Source organism: Anopheles coluzzii, chromosome 3, assembly GCF_943734685.1.
Source record: "Anopheles coluzzii chromosome 3, AcolN3, whole genome shotgun sequence".
Classification (NCBI taxonomy): Eukaryota; Metazoa; Arthropoda; class Insecta; order Diptera; family Culicidae; genus Anopheles; species Anopheles coluzzii.
Genome location: NC_064671.1, coordinates 42286666 through 42310165, shown reverse-complemented (window position 1 = coordinate 42310165; position 23500 = coordinate 42286666). Strand labels below are relative to the sequence as shown.

Genomic DNA, 23500 nt, shown 5'->3' with positions numbered 1-23500 from the left:
ATGGATGCCAATTATTTTATGAATGGTTGTTATTTTTATAGAATTATATGTTTGTTTTCTGCTAAAAACCTAGACTTGATATGGCATTTGCATACCTTTAGGCGTTCAGTAGTGCGTGAAGAAAGACAAAGAGCAAAGTATGTCGTGTTTGATGTGATGTGCCTTATTGATGTTAATGTGCGTTCAAAAACTGTTTATGTTTTATAAAACATAAACAAATCAAGAATATCTATATTTTACATGTTTAAATGAGCTTATCCTTTTAATTAATACTTATATTTCCATTGAAAAAAATAATGGTATTGCGTTGATGTAGGCAAGCATGAGCATGATTTGAAAAAAAAAGTTCATATTATTAATATCATACCTTTAGCGTTGTGATGAACGAGCTGTAACACTATAGTAACTACGTAATTTTCGGTAGAATCGTTGCAACCACTGTTTTGCACACTAACTGCACTGGTCACGCTTTAGCTACAATTACTTCCACTCCGGCTGTGGTGTTGATTCACGGCATAAAAATTAAAACAAAGCACCGCACAGTTGCATACTGGTTCAGAAAACACTCGCAGCACAGGTGTCAGTCACCGTGTTTCACTTTCGATCGGTGCTGTAACCACATAAAGCAGGCACAAGCGCACATATGAATGGAACCGATAATTATGCACCGGTTTGTGGTGTGCAGCACGTGCGAACGGTTTCATTTGCGGTTTGGCTGCTCAATGCTCGACAAACCCGTTTGATGTGTGGTTGCGAGCGAGATTGGTGGTCACCAGGAGAAGCTGTAAGTAAAACAAAATGAAGTTGTTAATGAATTCTACTATACATAATATGACAAGTTAGATTTTCAGGAATGTATACTAGTTTTTTAATTATTGCCTATACTAACGTTTTCCTTTCCGATTGCTCCTAGCAATAAGTAAAGCCTCAGTTTAGATGCATTTTACAACTTAAGCAAACATCAAAACCATAAAAAGGGCCTGCAAGAAGGCAAGTTTGAGTAACGGCCGTATTTAAAATTCCTCACCATAAAGCTTTAACAGTTAACTAAGTTAACTTTAGCTGTTTCAGTTTTAACAGCTTCATCATCCCACGAAAAGATGTGGAGTATTATGATGCAAAGTTTTATTGTTGGTTGGAGCTACTGCCCAGCAGATGCAATTGTAGCCCTTGCAGATGATTTAGCTAATGATTGCCTTCGTTGGATTACTATACTTCTCTTCTGCCGGAGTACTTGAAAGGCAGGGTCTAATAAAGACCGTGTACTAAAAGCCCCTAGTCCCTCTGTTGTATATTTTACGAGGAGAATCGTAAAGCAAAATGGTACATGAATGGTAATTTGTTGTATCAGGTTACAAAATACAGTTTAAAGCGCGTTGTTGTACTCTTGACTCTACTCTTGGAACTTAAAAAATGCCGGTAGCAATAATCTTGTAACATTTTGAGTCTTGTTATAAGATCTACAAGTCTTGTAGATTTATACTATCAATTCTAGTAACGAATAAACCTTTAAAAAGATGAACGCATGATGAAACAAATGTTGGAACTGAAATTTCTCCAGCACCAATCCAATACCAATTAGCTAACCGTGTTCAAAAATGCTTTCCATTGTGGCGCTTCCTTTGTGGTGTAGCATCAAAAATACAATTTATCTAATTGTTTGACCGCTCTTCGGCCTTTAGACTGAAGCGAGTACAAAAACATTGTGTTCCTGTTCCATGAACGACATTGGTGCCATAAAACCCAAAACGACCCCTCTTGTGAAAACAAATCCGAGAAGGTCTGCAAAAAATGGCCACTTATTCGGGCCACATAGCAAATACTTAGTGCCAGTAGCAGTAGCAGTCCCAGTTCAGCAATGGGACCGCAACAATTCTTCGAGTGGTGTGGAATCCCATCCCATACCCTCGTTCGAGCTGCAGTTTTCCAATCCACCACCAGCAGCAGCTCATTTCAACGCGATTGTCATTAAGGTAAGTAATGGGGAAATCGAGAGGGTCAAGCAAAGTGTAACAAAATGGTGGGAAAAATCTGGCCATTCTCTGCGGGTTTTGGAGAGCTCAGTAAAATCCAACCCGTAACTATTCAGTGATGGAAAATTGCTAGCTACAAGTCCAAAGGGGGAAACGACGAAATTTGATCGGTGTACCATTTTGTGCAGATTGAATGTAGCTTTATTTATGGACAATTTATGGTAATGCAAAGTGGTAGTAAAATCATATTTATGTTTGCTAGCCGAGGGGGATGCGTATCGAGGGAAGTAAAATTTGGACTCTGTTTTAAATGCGCATTTTCATTGGTCCAGTAAGCACAACTTTCATGTATTTCAGGTTTTTTTTTTGAAATATGGTATACTCATATAATACATGTCTTTTCTGCCCAAGAGAGTGAAGGTGAACAATTAAAGCATACTCTATTAAATTTTGTGCATTCTAGTGAACAAAAGAAGATCTTATGCCTTTACCTATAACACTGTAAAAATCTATTAGAGACACATAGACACAGAAGACAGTTTATTCTATTACATTCCGGTATACTACACCTTTGTTTTAGTTATAAAAATGTTTTAGTTATAGAGTTTAGTTAAAAACTCTATAGATATGCTAAGGTTCTGCTCAATTACTTTTGCGTGCCTTTAATGTGGTTCGAAATCGAGCTAATTCATGCGAGTAATTTATCGAACACCTAATAAATCTTGACCTTCCTATCCCAGTCACGGATTTTCGAATAAATCATGCTTATAAACATTGGATTGATTTGGGCGGCACGCGGCAACGCTGTTCAGTACAGTTTCGCCGTCCGAACGAAGTACGCCACCCAAACGTGCCAATAGCTTGGCTAATCATTATTCCGCCATCGTTGCACAAATTAGTCCGTGTATGGTAGTGTTGTTTCTTTCCGCGTGCGCGGAATTTATGGAGTGTCGAAATCGAAGCTCACGATCACCACCACCATCACCACAACCAAGGTGGTTGAGGTGTTTTGGGAAATGCATTAGCCGTCGCCATTCGTCGGACGTGTTGGGAATGACGATTGATGCTTCCCGGTCGAGTAAGTTGGAATAGGGTCAGACTAGACGATGGTCCCCCGTTAAGCTCATAAATCAGCATAACAATCAATTACCGCATAGCATGGTGGGCGGTCAATTTGGGGGAAATGCTCCGAAAAGCATAATTTTCAAATGGTGGGTTCTCCATTATTTTTTGGTCGGCTGAGTGCCTGGGGTATAGATTATTGATGATTACGCGTGCAAATATGCAACTGATTGGAAAATGTGCGTCATTTATTGAAGAGTTGAGCGTTTAGGAGAAGGTGAAGGTTAGAAGAGAGTAGTAGCAAATCATTGTCTTGTTGGTTTTTGGGGTGTGTGTGTGTGTATTTGGCTGTGTATATGAGTGCGGTAATTATGGCAGTATCATGAATAGCAAAGTGTTGATCTATTCTGTACATTTGATCCGTTTGCGGTACATGAAATCAGGTTTCACCAATTCACATAGTTGAAAAAACGTTGTAAACGAAATTGAAAATAAAATTATTTTAAAGCTTTAGATATAACTGCCTGAATGTATGCAATTTACAAAAACGGATTGGAATCATTATTATTCTCATAAATAGCTTGTTTTTATCCCATTTAAATCTCGTAATTAAATCCCGATGCTGTTGCTGCTGAAATGGGGAAACATTTCAGGCTTAAAGAGCCATTCTTCCACCTCTATCAGCTGCCAATTGTTATAAGGCTGCATACATTCAGGCTGAAGCGTGCAGCAACGGTACGCTCGCAAATGTCTTCATCAAATAGCTTTCACGTTGCTCTTTAAACCAACGCAAACATGGCGTAACTGCAATCCCATTCAGGTCAAGCTTTAAGTAGGCTTTTAGCATATGAAATGATTTAAATCCATTTCACTCGTTTGTTACCTACAGGATTTCCACAAGCTCACAGGGTAACAACATCGGTACACATTATCACACACCAGTTGCAGGCGATACACATCAACAACCGTATTATCTGGGACAGCTGCCACAAAAACCTTAACCAACGAAGAGACGTACGCTGAGGGGAAGCGTTTAATTATCCTACCACCAATCTCACCAAACGAAAGGAATCATCATGGTTTGTTTTTAATGCTTTCCTTTTACTGAGTAACCCAAAAACAACAACAGTCCGTGGCACTATAAGAGCCATAGGTAATTAGGACGAGTTTTCACTCGGAAAAGGACTCCATCCGATGCGTCTAAAAATGTCGCGGGCGCGTGGGTTGCATTTGGGGTGAACCGCCCATGCTTTGGCGAGACAGACCGCGATGACGACGGGGATGACTTGTGTGTAGGAGTGGTGGACGGTAACAAGCACGAGTGACATGTTTTGACTAACAACAGTGCTATTATATTTTTGCCTCTGCTACTCTACCCGACCTACCTACACCTTGACATAACCCACACGACCACAACATAACCAGGGTGTACGTGTATGTATTTATGCAAAATCAGGGCTAGAGATTTTGTTAGCATCTAAAGAGCGTACATAATTCGTCAATTAGTTGCGGCCACAGCCAGATTGGCGCTAAGAACCGCGATAGAAGGGCGTTTAATAATTTATGAGTTTGAAATGAAACGAAAAAACCCCGGGACAAATTGAAGCTTGCACAGCCAGCAACAGCGAGGGGAGCGTATTATCGTGAGCGAAAGCTCAACGCACTGCATATTGAATCAATTAGTGTCAATTATGCGCTATCCATTCAGGCCCGCTCGTGCCAACGGAACCATGAAGGAATTATCGGGATGAGGGAAGGTTTTAAATTTTAATATCGCTAACAGGGCGTAGAACGCGGAAAAACATGCGTTATTCGATACAGTTTTGTGGTGGTGGTGGTGTTGTTGTTGCACTGACGGGTGATTAAACTGGCATTGAATGTTATGTTTTTTCGTTTGCCTGTTTGTCATATAATGTGGTTTCAAACTAGCCACATGTGGCTAACACCGAGCAAAAACTGAGCAATGCTCTGATTGAGTTTATTATAATTAATTAAAAGCGTTGAATGGGTGCATTTTTATTGGTTTGTGTTTGCATAAAATTCATTACATTTTATACTTTTTTGGCCATTCCTCATTCCATGTGATTACTTTTGATATGTGCCCATAATGCACAATAAATGTACAAAAGTACATGGTATATGCTCAATTAATCACAGCTATATTATTTTTTTCCCTCGAAAATTCCGATAAACCCAACAGGCTTCTGTAAATCAGTTGTAATAAATTTTCATCACGCTGTTCAATCGCGCATTCCCGTACCCTTCTAGCTGCAACGTTTGATTGCAATCGATTGTAGCAAACACGTAAAGGTAAATTAGTTTCACGACAGTCAAACAGCACACAGCCGGAACGACGATCACGCACGGAATGGTTAGATCATCTGTCAGCATAATCACTAATTAAATGGTAACAGGATAACCGGCCGCATTCCGTGCTGCGATCGCCAGGAAGTAACCGGTCGTGTACGTGCTCGGAGTTGACTTAATGTTTTCCGTGCCACGGCACCGGAACGAACGCCACGTGTGCTGAAGGGCTTTGGGTTGGATGTGTAATTGTGTTATCGCTTTTTGGTTGCTCTTTTGGGCTTTCGCTTGTTGTGTGTATGTCCGGCTTGTTGGCACTGGAGACAGACCTTCTGCATGGTACGGTTTTTCGTTGTATTTGTCGTTCATTTGCCACCTTTTCAGGTCCTCGTGAGGCTGGATCTTACGTGAGCTAAAGTTGCCTTTTCACAACGGGAGGAGCTTTTGGTTGCGGGTGTATGTCTTTATGTGTATGTGTGTACGGCTACGGAAGGCCAGCCAAGTATTGGGAAGAGTATTGATGGCCGTTTCAGATTCGACGAAGTGTGGTTCTTTTGTTGTTCTAGAAGCTAAGGCAGCAAATGGAGTCAACCGTTTTGTGGTTAAATGAATTTGTCAAAAATAAGTTGCAGAGCCAGCACGTGACTGAGAAATTATTGGACAAATTGGAGCTGTATGCTGGATAAAATTTGTTTCATTATTAGGCTTAGTATACTTATGTATGGATCAATGCGTAAAACGAAAGATAAATTTACATGCTTGCATAATTCACAAAGTACGAATGGCAGCGTTTGGATTGAAGTCGTTTTGCTTTTCAACAAAATTCCTGAAAAAGCTAGAAAAAATCAACAATAGAATAAAACAAGCCTACTTTCAGGCGCAAAACAAAGACTGGTCAAGGAAAGTCTATTTTTGTACTTCAATATAGCTTTAGTAATCTCTACATGGATCAAAACCAGATAATATTCAATATTATGGCAATATTTTGGCCTAATGTTTCATTCTGATCACATTCAAATTTAAATCAGAAAAAGTAATCAGAACAGCAATAATAAAAAGACCGTTTATGAAACATAAATAAAGAAAAGAAAGTAAATTGTACCGGGACTAATAGCATGAAATTACTGTTGACAACGAACGAAACGGCGGAATACTTGCCTGTTAGTTATTTACCGAATAATGCATTTAGAAAAGGATAGCTTCAAAGAAGACTAACGCCCTTAAAGTCTCAATCGATGCGAACATTCAACGAAAAATGAATGAATTTTACTGCAAAAACGTGTAATCCTTTCGGTTGGTAGCGATTATTTGCCTGTTTTTTTTTACACCCAAAACCTGATTCTTGTCCCCCATTCAAATGTGCTTCAGCCCCGAAACAAAAAAGGATTGAGGGTGCTATAAAAGCCAGACCACCACGCATAATACCATAAGCTTTCACCGACCCTTGCGCCGTGCCTGGCGGGCGATGAGATTGTATGGAATTAAAATTTCATAATCATTGCTGCGGAGTGTATTTTTTCCGTTTCAGCTTGCTGTGGAATTTGGCGTTTGCAGCAAACATTCTCTTCTACAACTACTGTTGCTGCAAGGGTACGGCGGTATATTAGGCGAAATGGGTCGGTCCGCTCGTTAGGCAGAACCATTTTCATTAGGATTTCAATTAAAACCGATCAGTGGATGGATTCGGATGGTTTCAGGAGATTGGAGATTGGACCGAGCAGCAAAACCATAACGGGTTGAAAATGGATTGACTTTTGCATTTACATCAACCCATTGCCCCATCATGCTCGTTCAGTGGGTGGGCTTTACGCGAATGGCACCTCCGTTATTGATAGATGCCAAAATGCCCGTAGGAGTTTGGTGATCATTTCCATTTTGAGTGCACGTGTGCACGTGGCAAAAATTGTAGCAATGTTGTATTGAATTTTCTATATTTCGTCTAAATGAGCAACAAATTCTTTGCGTAAAAAGTGGCTTTTTCTGTCTATCAGAATTATCAATTATTAATTCTGTGAGTGGGTTTATTTCACGTGGAGCTGTATTTGCTTCTTTATCGATAGCCGAAACGAAAATCCAAGAATTACTCCCACCATATCTGAAAGCTTCCTGGTAGCGTCGTTTTGTTGACAATGCTTGTCAATACCACTGATAGCGGGCGCTGGAAAGGATGGAGTGTCTAATTTGCATACTCACCGAAATATTAATGATTTTATAATGCACGCGGTTGCGCCCCCGTTTGTGTTAAGATTTCCCCAGTTGCCACAATCGGTTACTTTCGGTCGTTCTATCTCACCATCGTCTTTCACCGATCCTTCCATCCATGGGTAGTTGATTATTATTTTGCCTCCCACGAGCCAAGCGACTTTCCACCCAGACTTTCCCGCTTTACCCCTTACCACAGACAATAGGAAGCTCTTTTTTATCATTTTATTTATAGCAATCACTTAAACCGATTAATGTTCTTGAGTCTTTTAGTTACCGAGAGGATCCCTTCCTTTTTTTTAAGGCAACGGCTTCAAGAGTCCCTTTATTTCCCTCCCATCAAGCGATCCCTTCCCATTGCCAGTGTCGTAGCCTTCACAATAAATGTAAATCACTCTTGTGGAATAATATCAATTATACGCGAAAGCACTTTTACCAATTGTAATCCTTTTCTGTAGAGAGAACAATCGAGGCGCTTGATGTAAGGGATACAAGCACCTTCGCTCGAGTAAAATCTTACCAAAGGAAAATGGCCCTCATCACACAAATGCACCATCAAACCACTCTCGTACATGCTGATGAAGTTCGGTTCCCTTTGCCAGTGTACCTTTGGGGTACCTTTTTGCGAGAAATTGTCGAAGTCGAAATTAGTTTCCCCGAAGGAACACCGGCGGTTATGGGGTGTTCTTTTTTTTTTGTTTCATTTGTGCATTTTTAATTAATCTTCTGTGTCTTTTCTGTTGTCAGTATGGTGGAATGAGCTGTTTCAAAGGTTTCTACTTGAGCAAAAGATCATAGAGATGCAGCATCCAGGTTCGGTGCAATCGTTTGGTAGAGGATAATAATCTAATGAGTGTAGCGGGATGTGGTGATGTTCAAGGGTATCTTTGAGGGAAGGATACCTTTACCATTGTTATTAAATGAGCTGTATAGCATTGCTTCTAATGAGGTGTTACACTGTCTAGGTGATATTATTTTAGTGGAGTTTGAATGCTTTTAATTATCATTTAAAAGTTGATTACAGTTGCACTTACGGCACCCATTAGGAGGTGTACCAAGCTGTTATGTGTACTTCTTTAGCTTTCAATTGTTTTCTGAAGAGGTTTTCAAACTGGATAATGGTTCAACTAAGTTAAAAAAATCATGATAATAAAAATGAATCAACTATACAAGCTTCTTGTTCCTTCGATGATTCACTATGCGTTAATATTTCCTTTTTTCATTGTAAAATTAATATTTTGAAACTTCATGGCGTGTGTTTAAGTTTTCTGATTAGCTATAAAATGGGTTCCGTAAAGAAAATTTTTCCTATTATTTATTTTTAGTTTTCGTTTCGCATTTGTTATTTTTGTCACAAGTTGCGTTGATTTTTCCTTGTACTCATTTATAAACTATTTTTTTTACTAAAATTTAACGACTGTTGATAGTTTTTCATAATTATATAATTTGTTCACAGTCTCAACTCACTGCTTCAACTTTGATTGCCTGCCAACGATTGAGTTTATGCTTTTCAATTGACACGTTTTTCCATAAAAAATGATTTTTTTTAAATGACCATGAATTTTTTGTGGATAAAAAAAATGGGATTTTCATACAAAGGCATGGATTTTAATTTACCTGTAAGCTAATTATAGACCGTATAACTATTAAATAATGTATAGCAACTTGAACTTGATTTTGGTTGATTTAAACTAAAAATGTATTACTTCAAATGATGATACGGTTACAGTAAATCGGTACTAGATATAATAATTTATTATTATAGAAAATTACTTGTCGGCCTTTGAATCTTAACGAGAGCAGTAAACATTAAGGTTACTTGTAACATTAAATTATAAACACAAACCTACATATTCCAAGCAATACGGCAAAGCCGTCCCTCCTGAATAAAAAAAAACATACATATTCCAAATATTCGAGAAATGTTTAACTGTTCTTGAAAGCCCTCGAACTAATGTTGTATGTTGTTGTTGGAATAGTTTAGAGAGGCTTTGGCTCCAACGGAGTTCTTTCGCATCTGACTAATGTTGTAGTTAAATTTGCTTGAAAATTCATTAAATTGACGCACGATCTAACACAGAATTAACTACACATATCATCATTACAGAAAATAACATGTTATCATTTTCCATCGGTTTATTAGAGAGAAAGATATAAAGAAGAGAGAGAGAGAGAGAAAGAGAGAGAGAGAGAGAAAGGAAAGAGAGAGAGAGAAAGAGAGAGATTTTAAGAGATAGAAAGAGACCAAGAAAATAACACTGAACAAAAATGAAGGAAGAGTATGAACATAATTATGTCAGCTTACCTCGACCAGGTAATTTATCACCGATACTAAAGAGAATCACGGTCCGAAACATCAACCGGTACCGCGTGCTGTCATCGCTGTGCTAGCCAGCGTTCGCTAGCACACTTACTTTAATTTTGCTAAAAGACTCAAAATGGCAGAGCTAAAATAAAGAAGGCCCGGAACCGGTAGCAGTGGAGCGTTCGTACTTTTTCTACATCGTCCGTAGAAAAAGGACAAAACGAAAATGATGGCTGCTGCTGCTACGTCTGCTGCCTGTACTATATTCTGCCACACCGTTTTTGACGAACCACACAACCGTGGTGAAAACTTGCAGGCACGTTTCAATAATTTATAGGAAAGTTTTTTAATTAAATAATATTTTCTCATTTTCTGGCTGAAAATCGCACGGAAGAACTTTTGGTCGCACAATACAGATAGTTTCCCGGGTAGCTTTACCCATTGGTTGTACAGTGCGAGATTTAAAGGATTTTGGTTTCGCTGCATGAAATATCAGTTTCATTTCGTTCAAATGTATGTTCATCAGGTCCGTTCAACGAACCGCCAATCTTTGCTTGTTATCGGCAAAGCAATAAACCGATCATTCCGAACAGTAAGAGTTTGAAAATTAGACGATTTGTCACGTAGCAGACATGAGACATGCACCGTGCAGGAACGTTTCCCAAACTAAATCGCTTTCCTTATTTATTTCCCCTTTTTTCTCCCGGGGAAGGATTTCCCGTCGTACACTGATTGACTTTTATTGCACAACGCCGACTCTACAGAGCGAACACTACTGGCGGGAATGATCTAAATGTTCCCGCGAAATCCATTATATGACAATTTTCCCCAACTTGCACATCATCTTTTGCACTGCACTGGAATCGAAGGAGTGGATATACTTTTGGGTATGATTTTTTTTGCCCTTTGTTTTCTACCCGTGGCGTGGGGGTTATGTTGTTCGACGTTGTACGATTTAGATGCATTGCTTTGCTCCATAATTTCATCATACCGCACCGTGCGGGAGGGTAGAGAATGGCGACAAGACAATCTGATTTAAATTTTCGATTCAACGCGCGAAAGACTGTGCGACAGTCTGGCTGCGAGTGTATGATGCTTTTTGTACTGTTTTCTTTTCTTCGTGGAGTACGGATGAAAAATAAGTCGATAACCGTCTCCGCCCGACCTTTCTCCGAGTTGGGCGGATATGAAAATCGATAAAATATAATAAAATATAAATTTAGATTGCTTAGCAAACTGTCGCACCGGAAGAACCGGGTAAGGCAGTACGGAAACAGAGTGTAAGAAGAAAGAAAACGAAGGGCGTACACAGTGGCACGAAAGCGGGCAGCGATTTATTGGTGCTTTGCATGGAATTGCGATTGAATTGCGAGCCCGGTAGGCGGATGCAACGGAATGTTTTATGCGCCATATCTACGGCGAACTTTTCAAGCATCCTGTGCCGTTGGGTGCGTCCTGACCGAAGTGAGTAAAAAGCAAACAAAAAACAAAAAAAGAAGAAAAGTAGCAGAACGCGGTGTTGAACTGATCTGAGCGGTTCATTTCCGGCCGCCGCTTGGAATGGAAGCTCCACAAGGGGAGGGGCAAAAAACACAATCAAAGCGAATTTAATGTATTTGTTAGCTTTGTTTCTCACGCTGCACGCTTGGTGCAAGTGGCGGCGGCTTAATTGTGTCTCATAATCAGCTGCGTACTATCTTTGCAATGGGGGTCGGGTGGGTAAAAATATTTTTCCCCAAGTGCTGCCATTTCCGTTTGGTATGTGCGCAATTTGTACGTACGTACAGTTTGTGCAGTTGAGGGTTTTTTTTTGCTTCGTTGTGAAGTTGAGGTATTTGAGAGCAAATTGTGGGAAGGCATCTCAGAGCAAGATAAAAGAAATAAAGGCTTTAAAAGAGCCGCAAATGTAGCTTATTAAAAAAACATTAAAGTTGATACTTTGCTCTTTTGTATTGTGACATTGGCGGTATCCTTTCACACAATTAATTCTTTATCATGATTTAAAGATTCAAAAAATCTGGAGCATCTGCCGTATGTTATATTATCATTGATTTCAGTTTGCTTAAGTTTTTATATGAATGCTATGTTGTATTTTATATGATACAAAACACAAATATAATTTTTTAGATGGGTTAGCATCAAACAGAAATTTCTTCAGCCTAACAATCTTAAAGGTACCTATCTTTAAAAGAGAATTAATTTGTACTGCAAACGAGCTTTACTGTCATGTTACACGTTAAATTGATTCAAGCGGTAACTACCTGAAAGCTTGTGACTCTCCTGAGGTTGTTGTGTTAATCCGTTGGGTTAACTCTCTAACTACTCTCTTCGCTGTAGTTTCAATTCATAAAGATAAAGATGTTACAAACAATTTTTTATGAAACACACCTCATAAACACAATCAAAAACAAACAATTAAAACTTTTAATATACATCTGCCTGCAATATCTCTTTCAACGAGCGATAAAATGGTTCATCCTCGATGAAAGTTAACCTTTTCGTACGATTTAGTCTCCTGTCAAGGCAAAATAGCAAAAGTAACATTGTAAGCTCTTCTACTAAGGACTGGATCCTCCAGGATCGGACCGGTACGTCCTTCAACGCTTGAGTGAAGTAGCACTTAATGGAGCTGTACGATTTCCTTTCCTGTAAAGTATTGCCACGAGTGCAGCACGAGTAGTTCTTGGGAATGAACCATTAGAGGAAGATTGCCATAATTTTGCTACATCCATCGTGTCCATCCTTTGAGCAGCGATTTGCGCACCACTGTCAAGGACATACCACATTTACTGTCTACTTCTGACAAAAAAAAAAAAAACGAGTAAAAAGGATGAAAATCTTTGGAAGGAGAAGGTTGAATGTTAAACGCCTGATGGTTATAATAGTTTTACGCACATTAGATATCGTTCGGAAATAAATGGAAAATAGCTCGCCTTTTCTACCAAGAAGTACAACTGTGCAACACTTTAGAGCTTGTCGAAAAATGCTTTGCCAATTGTAATCAATAATTTAATCCGAAATAATTATCTCTCACTTTTCCCGTTCGTATTGCCGAACAAGGGTGTGAAGTAGACAGAGAGTGAGATAGAAACGGGTTTCCACTTACCCATCATGGAATGCAAACAGACCGTTGAGTTTATGTTTCTTATCACCATTGCAATGGGCTGGGGCAGATGTTCCGAGCACAAAATAAATATTTACTATTCATTATCCAAAAATGTTTTTGCTCTCATTTCAGGGAGGGGGATGAGTTGATCAATGTTGATATTTTGTTATGTTTTTTCCCACTTGCAAAGCGAGCTCACGTTAAACCCTCTCGAATGGAATTTTAGTTTTTTTTTTATAATTTCGTTTGTATTTTGCCTATAAGAGGAAGTTGTAAAAAAGTACGTTGCGTAGCATGATCTTTTCGGACCCTGTTCACGATCCAGCACATGATAAGGCCACATCGGCTGGATATTTCCGCAAGTATGATAATAAAACTTACTCGCTGGTGAATAGGAAGCCACCAGCATACGAGAAAAATATTAGCATCCGTCCCGTGGAACAAATTTTTCCGCAAAAAGCACCTTGTGAACGGCGTGGAACCTGGCAGGGTGGATAAATGCAAAACACATCGTCCGCTCGCAGGTGTTCCGTTGCACAACTTTGTGCAAAAGCGTAGCATTAGAGCAAAACGTGAAACAAAGTTACATGTTAAGATAATAATGATTGTGCCCCGGTGCTGGCAACGTTTTGACCTTCCTGGGAAGAGAACGATGGACCCCCCGGGGGGCGGAGGATCTGCAGAATCGCGAAACTTTGCACACGCACGGACAGGCCACGTATTCTCACTGGGGCCGGTTCGGAAAGGTTGGAACGTTTGATGTTTGCGGTTAATTTTAAATTTGAATTTTAATTGAAGTTTAACCATATTTTTGTTTTGTTTTTGGCTCTTACTTTGTTTAGGAAACGCAAATCCTGTGATGGTGAGAGGATTTTCGGACACCGGGTCCATGTGGTGTATACATTGGAGGGTTTTACGTTGTGTGGTGTTGTATTCCCGAGTAACAATAATTTCCTTCCTGGGACTTGGTTAACATTGGTTAGCTTAGCGTAGTCACGCTTAAACCCATAGGAACGAGAACGTTTTGCATAGAGCAACTTGGATCTTACTTAAGCTCATTTATGATAAACTTTTATTCATACTATACGTTTAAAGTGCAAAAAAATTAAAGGTGCACGTAGTTCATTTTTATTGTCTATAGAAGTAAGAAATGCAGCAAAATACCTTCAATTTATGGAATAAAAAAAGCTACAGCATCATGAACGCTGAAAAATGCTTCTTGCTTCTCATTTACTATCTTTTTTTTCTACTTCATTCAAATAAATACCACGAGCACAGGAAATTCAATTAAAAATCCATTTAACTCACCAGCACCTCAAAAGAAACGACCAGTTCTTCAGCGCTGGTCAAAAAGGAAGTGTCAACAAAGCGGACCAAAGAAGGAAGAAAAAACAAAGAAACCGTGCACCCAACAATTTCTCCTCTTGCAGTAGTTATTGTTTAGCTCCGGTGGCTAAGAGTCTCATATTTTTTACTTCATTTTGATGCTGTGGTGTTGCGTTGCGCAATTTAAATCTTACAACCGGGAATATCGGTACAGGGTTGGGTGGGAGGTGTGAAAAAGCAACAGTAATCTCCGCAGACGGTGTACTGGGAGAACAGTAGCAGAACAGAAAGATTACCCTGCACTAGGTGGAACAGCGCTGCCTGAGAAAGTGATTGCTTTGCCGTTTGGTATGCCGGCATGCCGTTGGCAAGAGAGTCAGTCCGTCAGTACGAGTAAGCTGTGCGCCTTAAAGTATGCAAGTCCCGCTTTCACTTCGAGCGCTCGACGATGGGGATGAATATTTTTGTTTACATGTGCAAACTTTGGCGCTACATTTCTTCTGCCATGTTTTGTTCCATGCAAAGAAAAATGGTCGAGCAAGACTTGCTGGCTTTAGCGAGGTTCATGGTGTCCCTTTTGCACTAAGTACCTCCCGTTTTTTTTCTTCCCTCCGTTTTTTTGTCCCTTCGTTCAAGCTGTGTACAGAAGTACACGAGAGATGAACAAAAAAGATCCACCACTTTCTCTTTTGTACATTCTTACGCTGTTGTAACGAGACGCAATGTATCTTCATCGCTTCTTGTCGACTCCTTTCAGCGCTCTCAAGTGGAAGTAATTTATGCACCCGCTCCTAATCTCGGGCTCTCGCCCAGCCTGTTAGCATGTAAACGGTGAGCGTAGGTGTACGTCTTTGACCTTAATCCTTGAGATTTTCCGCACAGATTTCGACCTTCTTTCCTCCCACCGGAAGATCTACGCACAAACTACGCACAGCTTCCCTTCAACATCTTCATCGTTCTATTATTCTGAATTACACTAGCGAGTCCCGGGCACGATAGAACGAAATAGCAAGGTGGGAAATCAATAATCCCTTCATAAGCAGCAGATAAAAACATACTCCTTTCATGTAGATCAAATGACGACTTACGTCTTATGGAACGCACGTCCTCACGTGAGGAAAGGATATGAAATGTTTTACTCCGGTCCGTAGGTACAGGTAGAGAGGGGTGCCATAATCGCTGGGCATCACATATCCTCTGGCCTATTCTTTATCTGTAGGTAGCTTACGGGATCTTTCTCGCTCAAAGCGGCAGTCTGCTTGACTAATGCTAGCAATACCTTTCTGGATACCTCTCAACAGTTCTGTTCAATGTGTGTAAGTGTGATGCGTGACAGAAGTGTGCAAGGATGAAATATGAATTCTCTCACTACGAGCAAATTCCATAAGATAGCAAGCACACACGAGGTGTAGGTATGCAGAAAATGGGTCAAGATAGTTAAGTCAAAGTGCTCGATGATCCATCGGTAGATCTGGGTAACTTTTCCGAGCAATGATAATGAAATGTTTGATTTTTCAAATTTTCTCAATTCTGCACGTGTTGTTCAGTATTCTGTAAGACTCATCAGTATTTTTTTACAACACTTGTTAAATTTTAAACATAAACAGCACCAACCGAAAGTCAAATAGTTATTATTTTAAGATGAAGACTCAAAAACAAAACAAACACAAAAACTTCATACAGTGATGTTTTACAACCAGAAGGTATAAAAAAAGCTACAGTAACTTCGTCTCGTTATCAGATTGCGATTATCGTACGCCATCATTAAACACTGCTCTCGCAAAGGGTGCGCCTCATGTGCCTGACACCAATGTTCGATGAATATCCTAGTAGGCGTGTACTGAGCAAGCAAAAAAAAGCACAGCACAACGCACATGTAGGAAGCGCAATCGATTGATATCGTCCTCCCCGGAACAGGTTGGCGTGCAGAAACACGCGCGCATATCGATAGCAAACACCGTACACCGTCGGCAACAATTCCACGACTCATAAAAAAGTCAATGAGCCGCAAGCTTCGGCACAGGTTCTTTTTTTCCTTTTTTTTGTAAAACAGGTTTCGTCTTTCACGCGCGGCTGAAATTAAGCAAAAACACCACGCACCACAATCACTGGGTTGGGGTGAATGGAGCGATGGCGAATAACGAGATGCTTTTAAGATCGGATCCGGATCGGAAGGGGTGCGTTGAAGAGCACAGAAAATAACCGATGACGGGAGTCGCGCGTGTTATGTGGCGCTTTCAAAAAACGGATACGATAAATCGCAACCGCCTGTTCGGCTGGATGAGAAGAAAGGCAGAAAGGCAGTTGCGCTGTTGCTGTGCTTTATTTTGGTTGTTGCTGGTTGGATGCGCTCGCTTTCTAAGAATGAATGAATTGTACAATTTTGCACATTTTTTTTTTGCTCCTCCAAAGATTGCTCTCATTCGTTACTCATTCTTCAATCTCGAACTTATTGATGCATGCAATATGTTCTGCGGATACAGTCTTTTCCTTTTATCTCAAAGGGTTTTCTTTTTCCGGGCGAAAGAGCGGCGAGTTTCGTTTCGTATCAAAAATCCTCACTGTAAAGAAAAGGGTAGAACCTTCGTTTTTTTCTCGCTTGTGGTAGGATTATGTGATCGGGAGAAAATGATACGAGTGAGCTCAACTGGTATTGAGAGGCTCATTCAGCTTTTTCTTTGGGAACAAAGCTGCAGGACGTTTAGAGCCGGTGTATTATGAGGGCTTTTTGAACTTTAATTTTGTTTAACAAAAAAAAACGACTATAAGCCTTTTTTGAAATGCTTTACGAGCAAATTAGCTATACTGTTTCTGAGATAGGGTTGATTGAAGCTTAACGACTTAAATCTGCTTAGTGTGAGTAAGTAAAAATTGCCAAGCTAGTAACATTAACTGCAATCCATTTAACACTGTATAAAGTAAATACATACCTTTTCTTGAAACTATTTAAAAATCTTGTAAGTTAACAAATCATATTATCCTGTGACGACCAGGTATGGAGTATGAATGTTTTAAGATCAAATATGATGTATTATAAATGATAAATATAACACTTAAATATTTTAAAACCGTAAAACCCTTGTTAACAAATAAATGTTAAGGAGTGAATGTATTATTTAATAATGTCAAAAAAATTAAGTTGATTAATAATTGTGCTAACAACTGGTACTACAACGTCAATTATTATATTAATTTTATCTTTTTTTAAAAAGAGTAACTATCATTCGTTAAATGGTATTAATCATTTAATGAGTGAAAAATGTAGCATGTTAGCTGTTCAAAAAAGGTTACGCAAATAAAATTACGCCTTAAAAAAATTGAAACCTCTGGTAGAAGCAAAAGATCTTTCTATTATTTTGTTTTCTTTGTTTCTCTTTTCGATCCACGCGGCTTGTCTCAGTTAACAACCATTATAAGAACCCCGGGACAACATCTTGATTTATTGCGCGTTCGAACAGGTTTCGCGGGCCTTGTTGTTAAAAAAAAGGCTCCCGCTGCTCGTCGATCGATCTTGCGTTTGTTCTACCGCCCGCTCAATACTTCTGTTCGGTATCGACAGAAGCAGCGAAGCAACAAGAAAGTTCCAAACTGCCTGCAGGCTTGGCGCGCAAAGCGTGAACAAAAAGGTGGAAGCACATTTCTGTATTCACCCATACATCACTCGTGCGAGAAGCGAAACTGCACCAGCCACTCATCATCTGCAGCTCCATATGATGGTTGATGTTTCCTTGCGCGGGAGTGGTAGTTGAGTAGGGGAGGTTTTTGAAAATTTATACCCAATCGCTTCTATCCCCATCACTCATGCGGAAACATAATAGTAATAAAAAAATAAACAAACGCGTTCGTTTTTGAAAGCGCAACAAAAAAAACCCAAAGGAAACAAAAAGGAACCAATCCGCCACAAATTGAAACACACTCGGCTTCGCGTAGCCTCAACAACAACAAGAACAAAAACACACACATACTCGAGCAACCATTTGCACCAGAGATCAAGATTGACGAGCAGCTGGGATTTGCCTCGGGTGTAGCGAATTGGTTGCAAAACGATGCCGTCGGTGCCTGTTAGTTTCGAAAGCTTCTCCATCACTAAACTTTAGCGATCGATACAATATTGCTCGCAAAAATGAAATCAAAGGAACAAAACAAAAATAGAGATTTTTATCCTTTTTTAGTTGCAAATAGTAGGTTGCAATTTTTAGCGTGCAAAACAAAATCCGAAATAAAAGATAACTTTACAGTGTGGTACGAATCAGAGACAAATCGAACCGTGCGCCAGCCCGACAGAACAAACGGCTGTTGACCGTCAATTCTAATCGTAATGGATGATCATGGGTTCGGGCGATGAGGCAGATGACGACCCACAAAAAAAATCATGCCCACTGAGATGAGAGCTTCAACGAGAGGGCCGTCGGTATGAAATTGCGCTTGAATGAAAATTAATGATTGCGGTGGTGCGCTGAGAGATAGGGCCTGGCAGCGCGCTCTACATCGATGTGAAGTTAGGGCATTGTGATGCTGTTAACTAAAATAGTTGCATACATGCATACGACCCTTTGGCATGTTCCATTAGCACCAATTTCGATTCGAGTGGATGAAGCCTATCGGTGTGATGTACGACAGGTGCCGCGTGCTACATCGCGATAGTGCAGAGGCTCGGCCATCGAAAGCTCGTCTTAATCAGCTTTAGCTGTGATGGAAAAGATGATTGAGATAATAAACGGGATAGTGTTGCAGGTGATGTCCAGAGCAAAGCTTGCGGTGTTTTTTGTTGTTCCATTGCGGGATAAAGGGTCACCTTGCATGGAAAAAGATTATTACAAATAATAACAAAAAACCACAATCCTGTCCCCTGAGCAAGAAGATGGATTGTCGCATAGTACTGCAATCTCAGTACAGCTGAGCTGAGCGGTAAGCTTTTAACGGGATGTGATCCGATCCGTTCCGAAGTGTATCGCAATGCTGGAGTGCATAAATTAAATACCCGCACGCAACCCAACAGCACAAGAGTGATGACAAAGGTAAACAAAAGGCCCGGTCCTGCCGGAGATGAACGGACGGCAAAATGATCCCGCACCACGCTCCCATTATGGTACCCCGGGGTTGGCCAGGGCAATTGCTGTTGCAAAAAGCATCTACAACAGCCTTTGACGGTAATCAGGTGAGACCTTTGCCGGGAGTGCAGGAGAGTTATTGCATTCCGAAAATTAATTAACGTTCGGGTCGGTACGAGCAAACCGGATGTTGCATCGTCCTCTTACCATGTACGGCAGTTTCGGTGCCCCCGGCGGTCCAGCGCAAAACTGGTTCGGAAACATGGACAGAATTAATCACAACCCCAGAGACCCAAGCTCCGCGCGGTAAGCTCCGAAAACCGGATAAAACAAACCCGAGATTTCAAGTTTGCTCGCCCGTTTTCGCCGCAGAGAACGAACGAACGACAACACAAACAGCACGGAGGGATTGGTAGAACGGCTTTCGGGAGGATGTAATTATTTCTCGAGCCCCACGATCGTCCCAGGTGTAGCTACTGGCCCGGGAGCAACCGATTCTCGGGTTGCACCATTCCCACGGTTCCTGTGCCACGCGACTCGCACACACGATCTTCGGTAAAACGTTTGACCGTTAAATCAAACTGATCATCTTGAGAGATCCGTTCACCGTCTCTGCGTGCGGGAACGAAACAGAAGCGTAGAAAATCGATACCGGTCGCCCCGTTTAGAACAGTTCGGTGGAAGTACTCACCGCCGATTTGGCATTCTAAAGGTTATTGTGCATTGGGCAGCTCTTTTCGAGCACACGCTTGTCTTAAACGTGAAACCTCTTCATTGCGTTGCACGCGCTTACGGGTTGGGTTGAAGCGAGCCATCCATTCTGTCACTTGCACGTTACGCAGTCTAAGATAATCCGCTGATCCGTCGGTCAACGGGATGAGCACTTCAGCGGAAAGGGTGAAGAGAGTATTAATCGCTGCATTCGTACTGGTGCGTCGACCATTTGCTCGGGAGCTTCTTTGGAAAGGAATTTCAATACGCAAAGACACACACACACACACACGCTCATGCACACGAATGACGTTTCATTGCCGTTTTGTACCGTGCAAGAAAGCTTTACTGCGCCGTTAAAGATCTGCCAGTCTGCCGGGACATCCAAGTTGGCGATGCACTTCTCCATGGATATCCGTGTCGAGTGTGCTGATGTGTCAAAACCGATGCATTGGTGTTTATTACGCCCCGGTGTGAAGGGAAGCAATAGCAGTCACCGTTCTCCGCGATGATGATGGTAATGATGATGGTGCCGTATCTAAACGAACCTTCATGCTGCCACACTGCTCGCTTTTTGTATACGGCTGGAACAGTGTGGGTGTTCTGGGAAGGTCATGATGGATGCCGGCGTTGCGGCGTGGGTGGTCCATGTGGTTATGCATTTTGCAGGGGTCGGATCGGGTTAGACAACGGTAATTAATATTTAGCCGTCATTAAGCGTCAGGTTCATGGGTGGGAAAAGCCTTACGGTTGCGCTGAAATGACGCTGGTGACCGGTGGTGGTCTTTAGCGATGGATGAGATGGATATGTGGAGCGCTTGGCTGCTTCTAATGGAAGGGAAATAATCAGTAGGAACGTAAATAGTGAAAGGTTCTGAAGAGGGTAAACAAATTGCAATCAATCTCTATATTCACGTTCTACTCATATAACAGATTTAATTTAATTTAATTAATAAACTCATTGGATTCTCTGTTTAATACCGATGAAAGCTCCGTTTTCACCGTAAATAAACACGTTCACCTTACTTTTTATTTGCACAACATAATGCGTCATCCGAGACACGTGCTACACTTTGTCCACTCGTCAAAACAATGCGTCGCAGCCGAAGCCATTTCGCTTTGCAAACATTCAAACATTTGCCCAAGGTACGTTATTTCTTCAGTTTTCCTTCCCATCTTGGCAAACAAAAGGCTCCATACTGGCATACATATTTGGCATCCGGTGTGTATGTGTTTGTGGACGTCTGGTGCCGTCTTGTCTTTTCCTGCCTTGCTCATGCCACGCATATCATGCCATCCTTCCACATTTTAGCAGCCTAACGAACCATCTATGTATGCGAGAGGTGAACAAGAAAAAAACACCTCAGGACCCTTTTCTAACCATACGCACGCCCAGCACACACTCAGTGTAAGATGTAAAAATAAATACTATGACAAATAAAGTCAGTCCCTTTAAATAAATAGCGTGGTACCAGTTGGGCCATTTTCTCGGCCGAGCTGGGAAGGGTGGAAAATGCTTACTAACAACTGAATGGAAGCACGATTAGTATTGTGGGAATACACAAGCTTACCGTACTGTATTTGTACAATTTTCGTTCAATTTTCTCTGGAATGTCGAGTGTGTGCGTCTGTATGCCGTGAAGATGGGTCTGAAAAAGCTTCACTACTAACATAGCACAGCCTTATAGTAGCACGGTAGAGAAAGTTGCTTGCCATTGTTTGCGTTTGTTTTGCATACTCAAGCTGCAAGCAAGAATTAAGGGAGCGTGTTTGAGCGCGTTTGCAAAGACAATAGAGTTTCCCCTTGCGCCCTCTTTGCAGCGCAAAGGTGTTGTTAATGTGGTAATTTTGTGATGCAAATTGCATACTTGCCATGATTTTCTTAACAGCCTGATTGTCTGAAGCTATGCCGTTACCCATCTTTCCGAGCTTATCATTAAATCACATTTATTTGGAAGGGTTTTGGCTTACTATTATTCGACGAAATCGTATTTATCTCACCAACCAAATAGTCTCATCCATCTCTAACCGTACAAAGTCACAAAAAGCTCGAAAATTCCGATTGAAGATTGTGCAAAACCACAAATAAAACTGTTACCGGCTTACGAATTGGCTTCAATGTGGGTGCTTGAAATGGTTAAACCGTAAAGGACTCTATCCCAAACGCTTTGGTAACCCACAGAACGTATCAAAACTTCCCTAGAATGCCCATGCTCTCTATCTTCGGAAGTGAGTTTTAGGCTTAGCAGGAAACAGCTAATAAGAATGAAGCTGTTCTTTGGTGAGAGTGTAGAAAAGGTTACCTCCAATGCTGACACTCCCGTTTGCCCATTGTTATGTTTTACTGTACACGCCTGTCAAACAAACGTCGACGACCCTTAAAAGCTTTTCGATCAGGGGACAACCCGGTTCGGCCTTCTAGCCTTTCGAGGATAATTCTATTTAGGTTCATTCTCCTTCTCTGTCTCTCTCTTACTATAGATCTGCTCTCCTCCTATTGTGGAGGTGTATTTAGTGCCATATATTTATCTTTTTTTCTCCCGGTTAGTGAATAAATAGGTTTTGCAAAAACAAGACAAACAAAACCATTCGGACGACAGTTAGCATGTCCTTGCGTGTGCGGGTGCTTCGGTTTACCCAATGACCAGTGGGACATGCAACAGCAAAGAGGGTGTTAAAGTGAGATGTTTACCCAAACTGTACCAAAATATCAATCATGTGCTGTCCTTAGGGGGAACGTGGTCAGGTTTTTGTTACCACCATGTGTTGTTGTTGTTGTTTTTGTCTTAGGTTTGTCCACCCAAATGGAAACCTCTCCAGCGAACAGCAAGCATACTCAAACACCGGTTGACTTATGAGCTACAGTTTAGCTTCCACATTTGCTTAAGCAGCCTTGGGTTGGTCAAACCTTTTCCCTCCCGTTTTCTTTGCCGATCAATGCATGCGTCAGATTCAATTTTTGCTATGAGTGTTTTAGTCCTAGCGAGAAGCACATTTTGGCAAATTGTTTACTTTGCTCAGTTGTGTTTTCTTCGCAAAAACCGGGTGACCCTTTGCCGTTTGGGAATCCGGTGTCAAAATGTAATTATCGGAATTGAATAGTGTTTGCGTTTTCGGAATGGAAAGCAAAAAAAAGGAGGACGAAAACATCTTGAAACTTCCATGTTGGGTGCAGTGGGGGGAAGGACTGGCAGTGAGATGTAGGAAAACTTTGTCAGTTCCATAAGTACGCCGTGTTAAGTAGTAGTACTGTGGGCTATTTGAGTTGGCAGAAATTGCTCACTATTCGTTCTTTGGCTGCTTGAGCCTTTAGCCTTTAACGCGCAGCTAATTCACCACATTTGGCAGATGGTCAACTTTTTAGATCAGTGGTAAAAGGGGGCAGCATTGTACTGAGGAAAATGTTTCTTTAGAAGGAAGTATGGACGCACACACACATACGACACAAACAAAAACCACA

The 23500-nt window shown here is 40.9% G+C and overlaps 1 protein-coding gene across 3 annotated transcripts in view; it reads right to left on the bottom strand.

Annotated features, from left to right (window-relative positions):
- LOC120957487 (leucine-rich repeat-containing protein 15) overlaps nucleotides 1–23500 on the bottom strand; it is a 166826-nt gene that overhangs the window by 15445 nt on the left and 127881 nt on the right. For all 3 annotated transcript variants that reach the window (XM_049608119.1, XM_049608120.1, XM_040379709.2), the window contains one exon: nucleotides 368–782. The gene's annotated coding sequence lies outside the window, so the exon portion shown is untranslated. The remainder of the gene's footprint in view (nucleotides 1–367; nucleotides 783–23500) is intronic.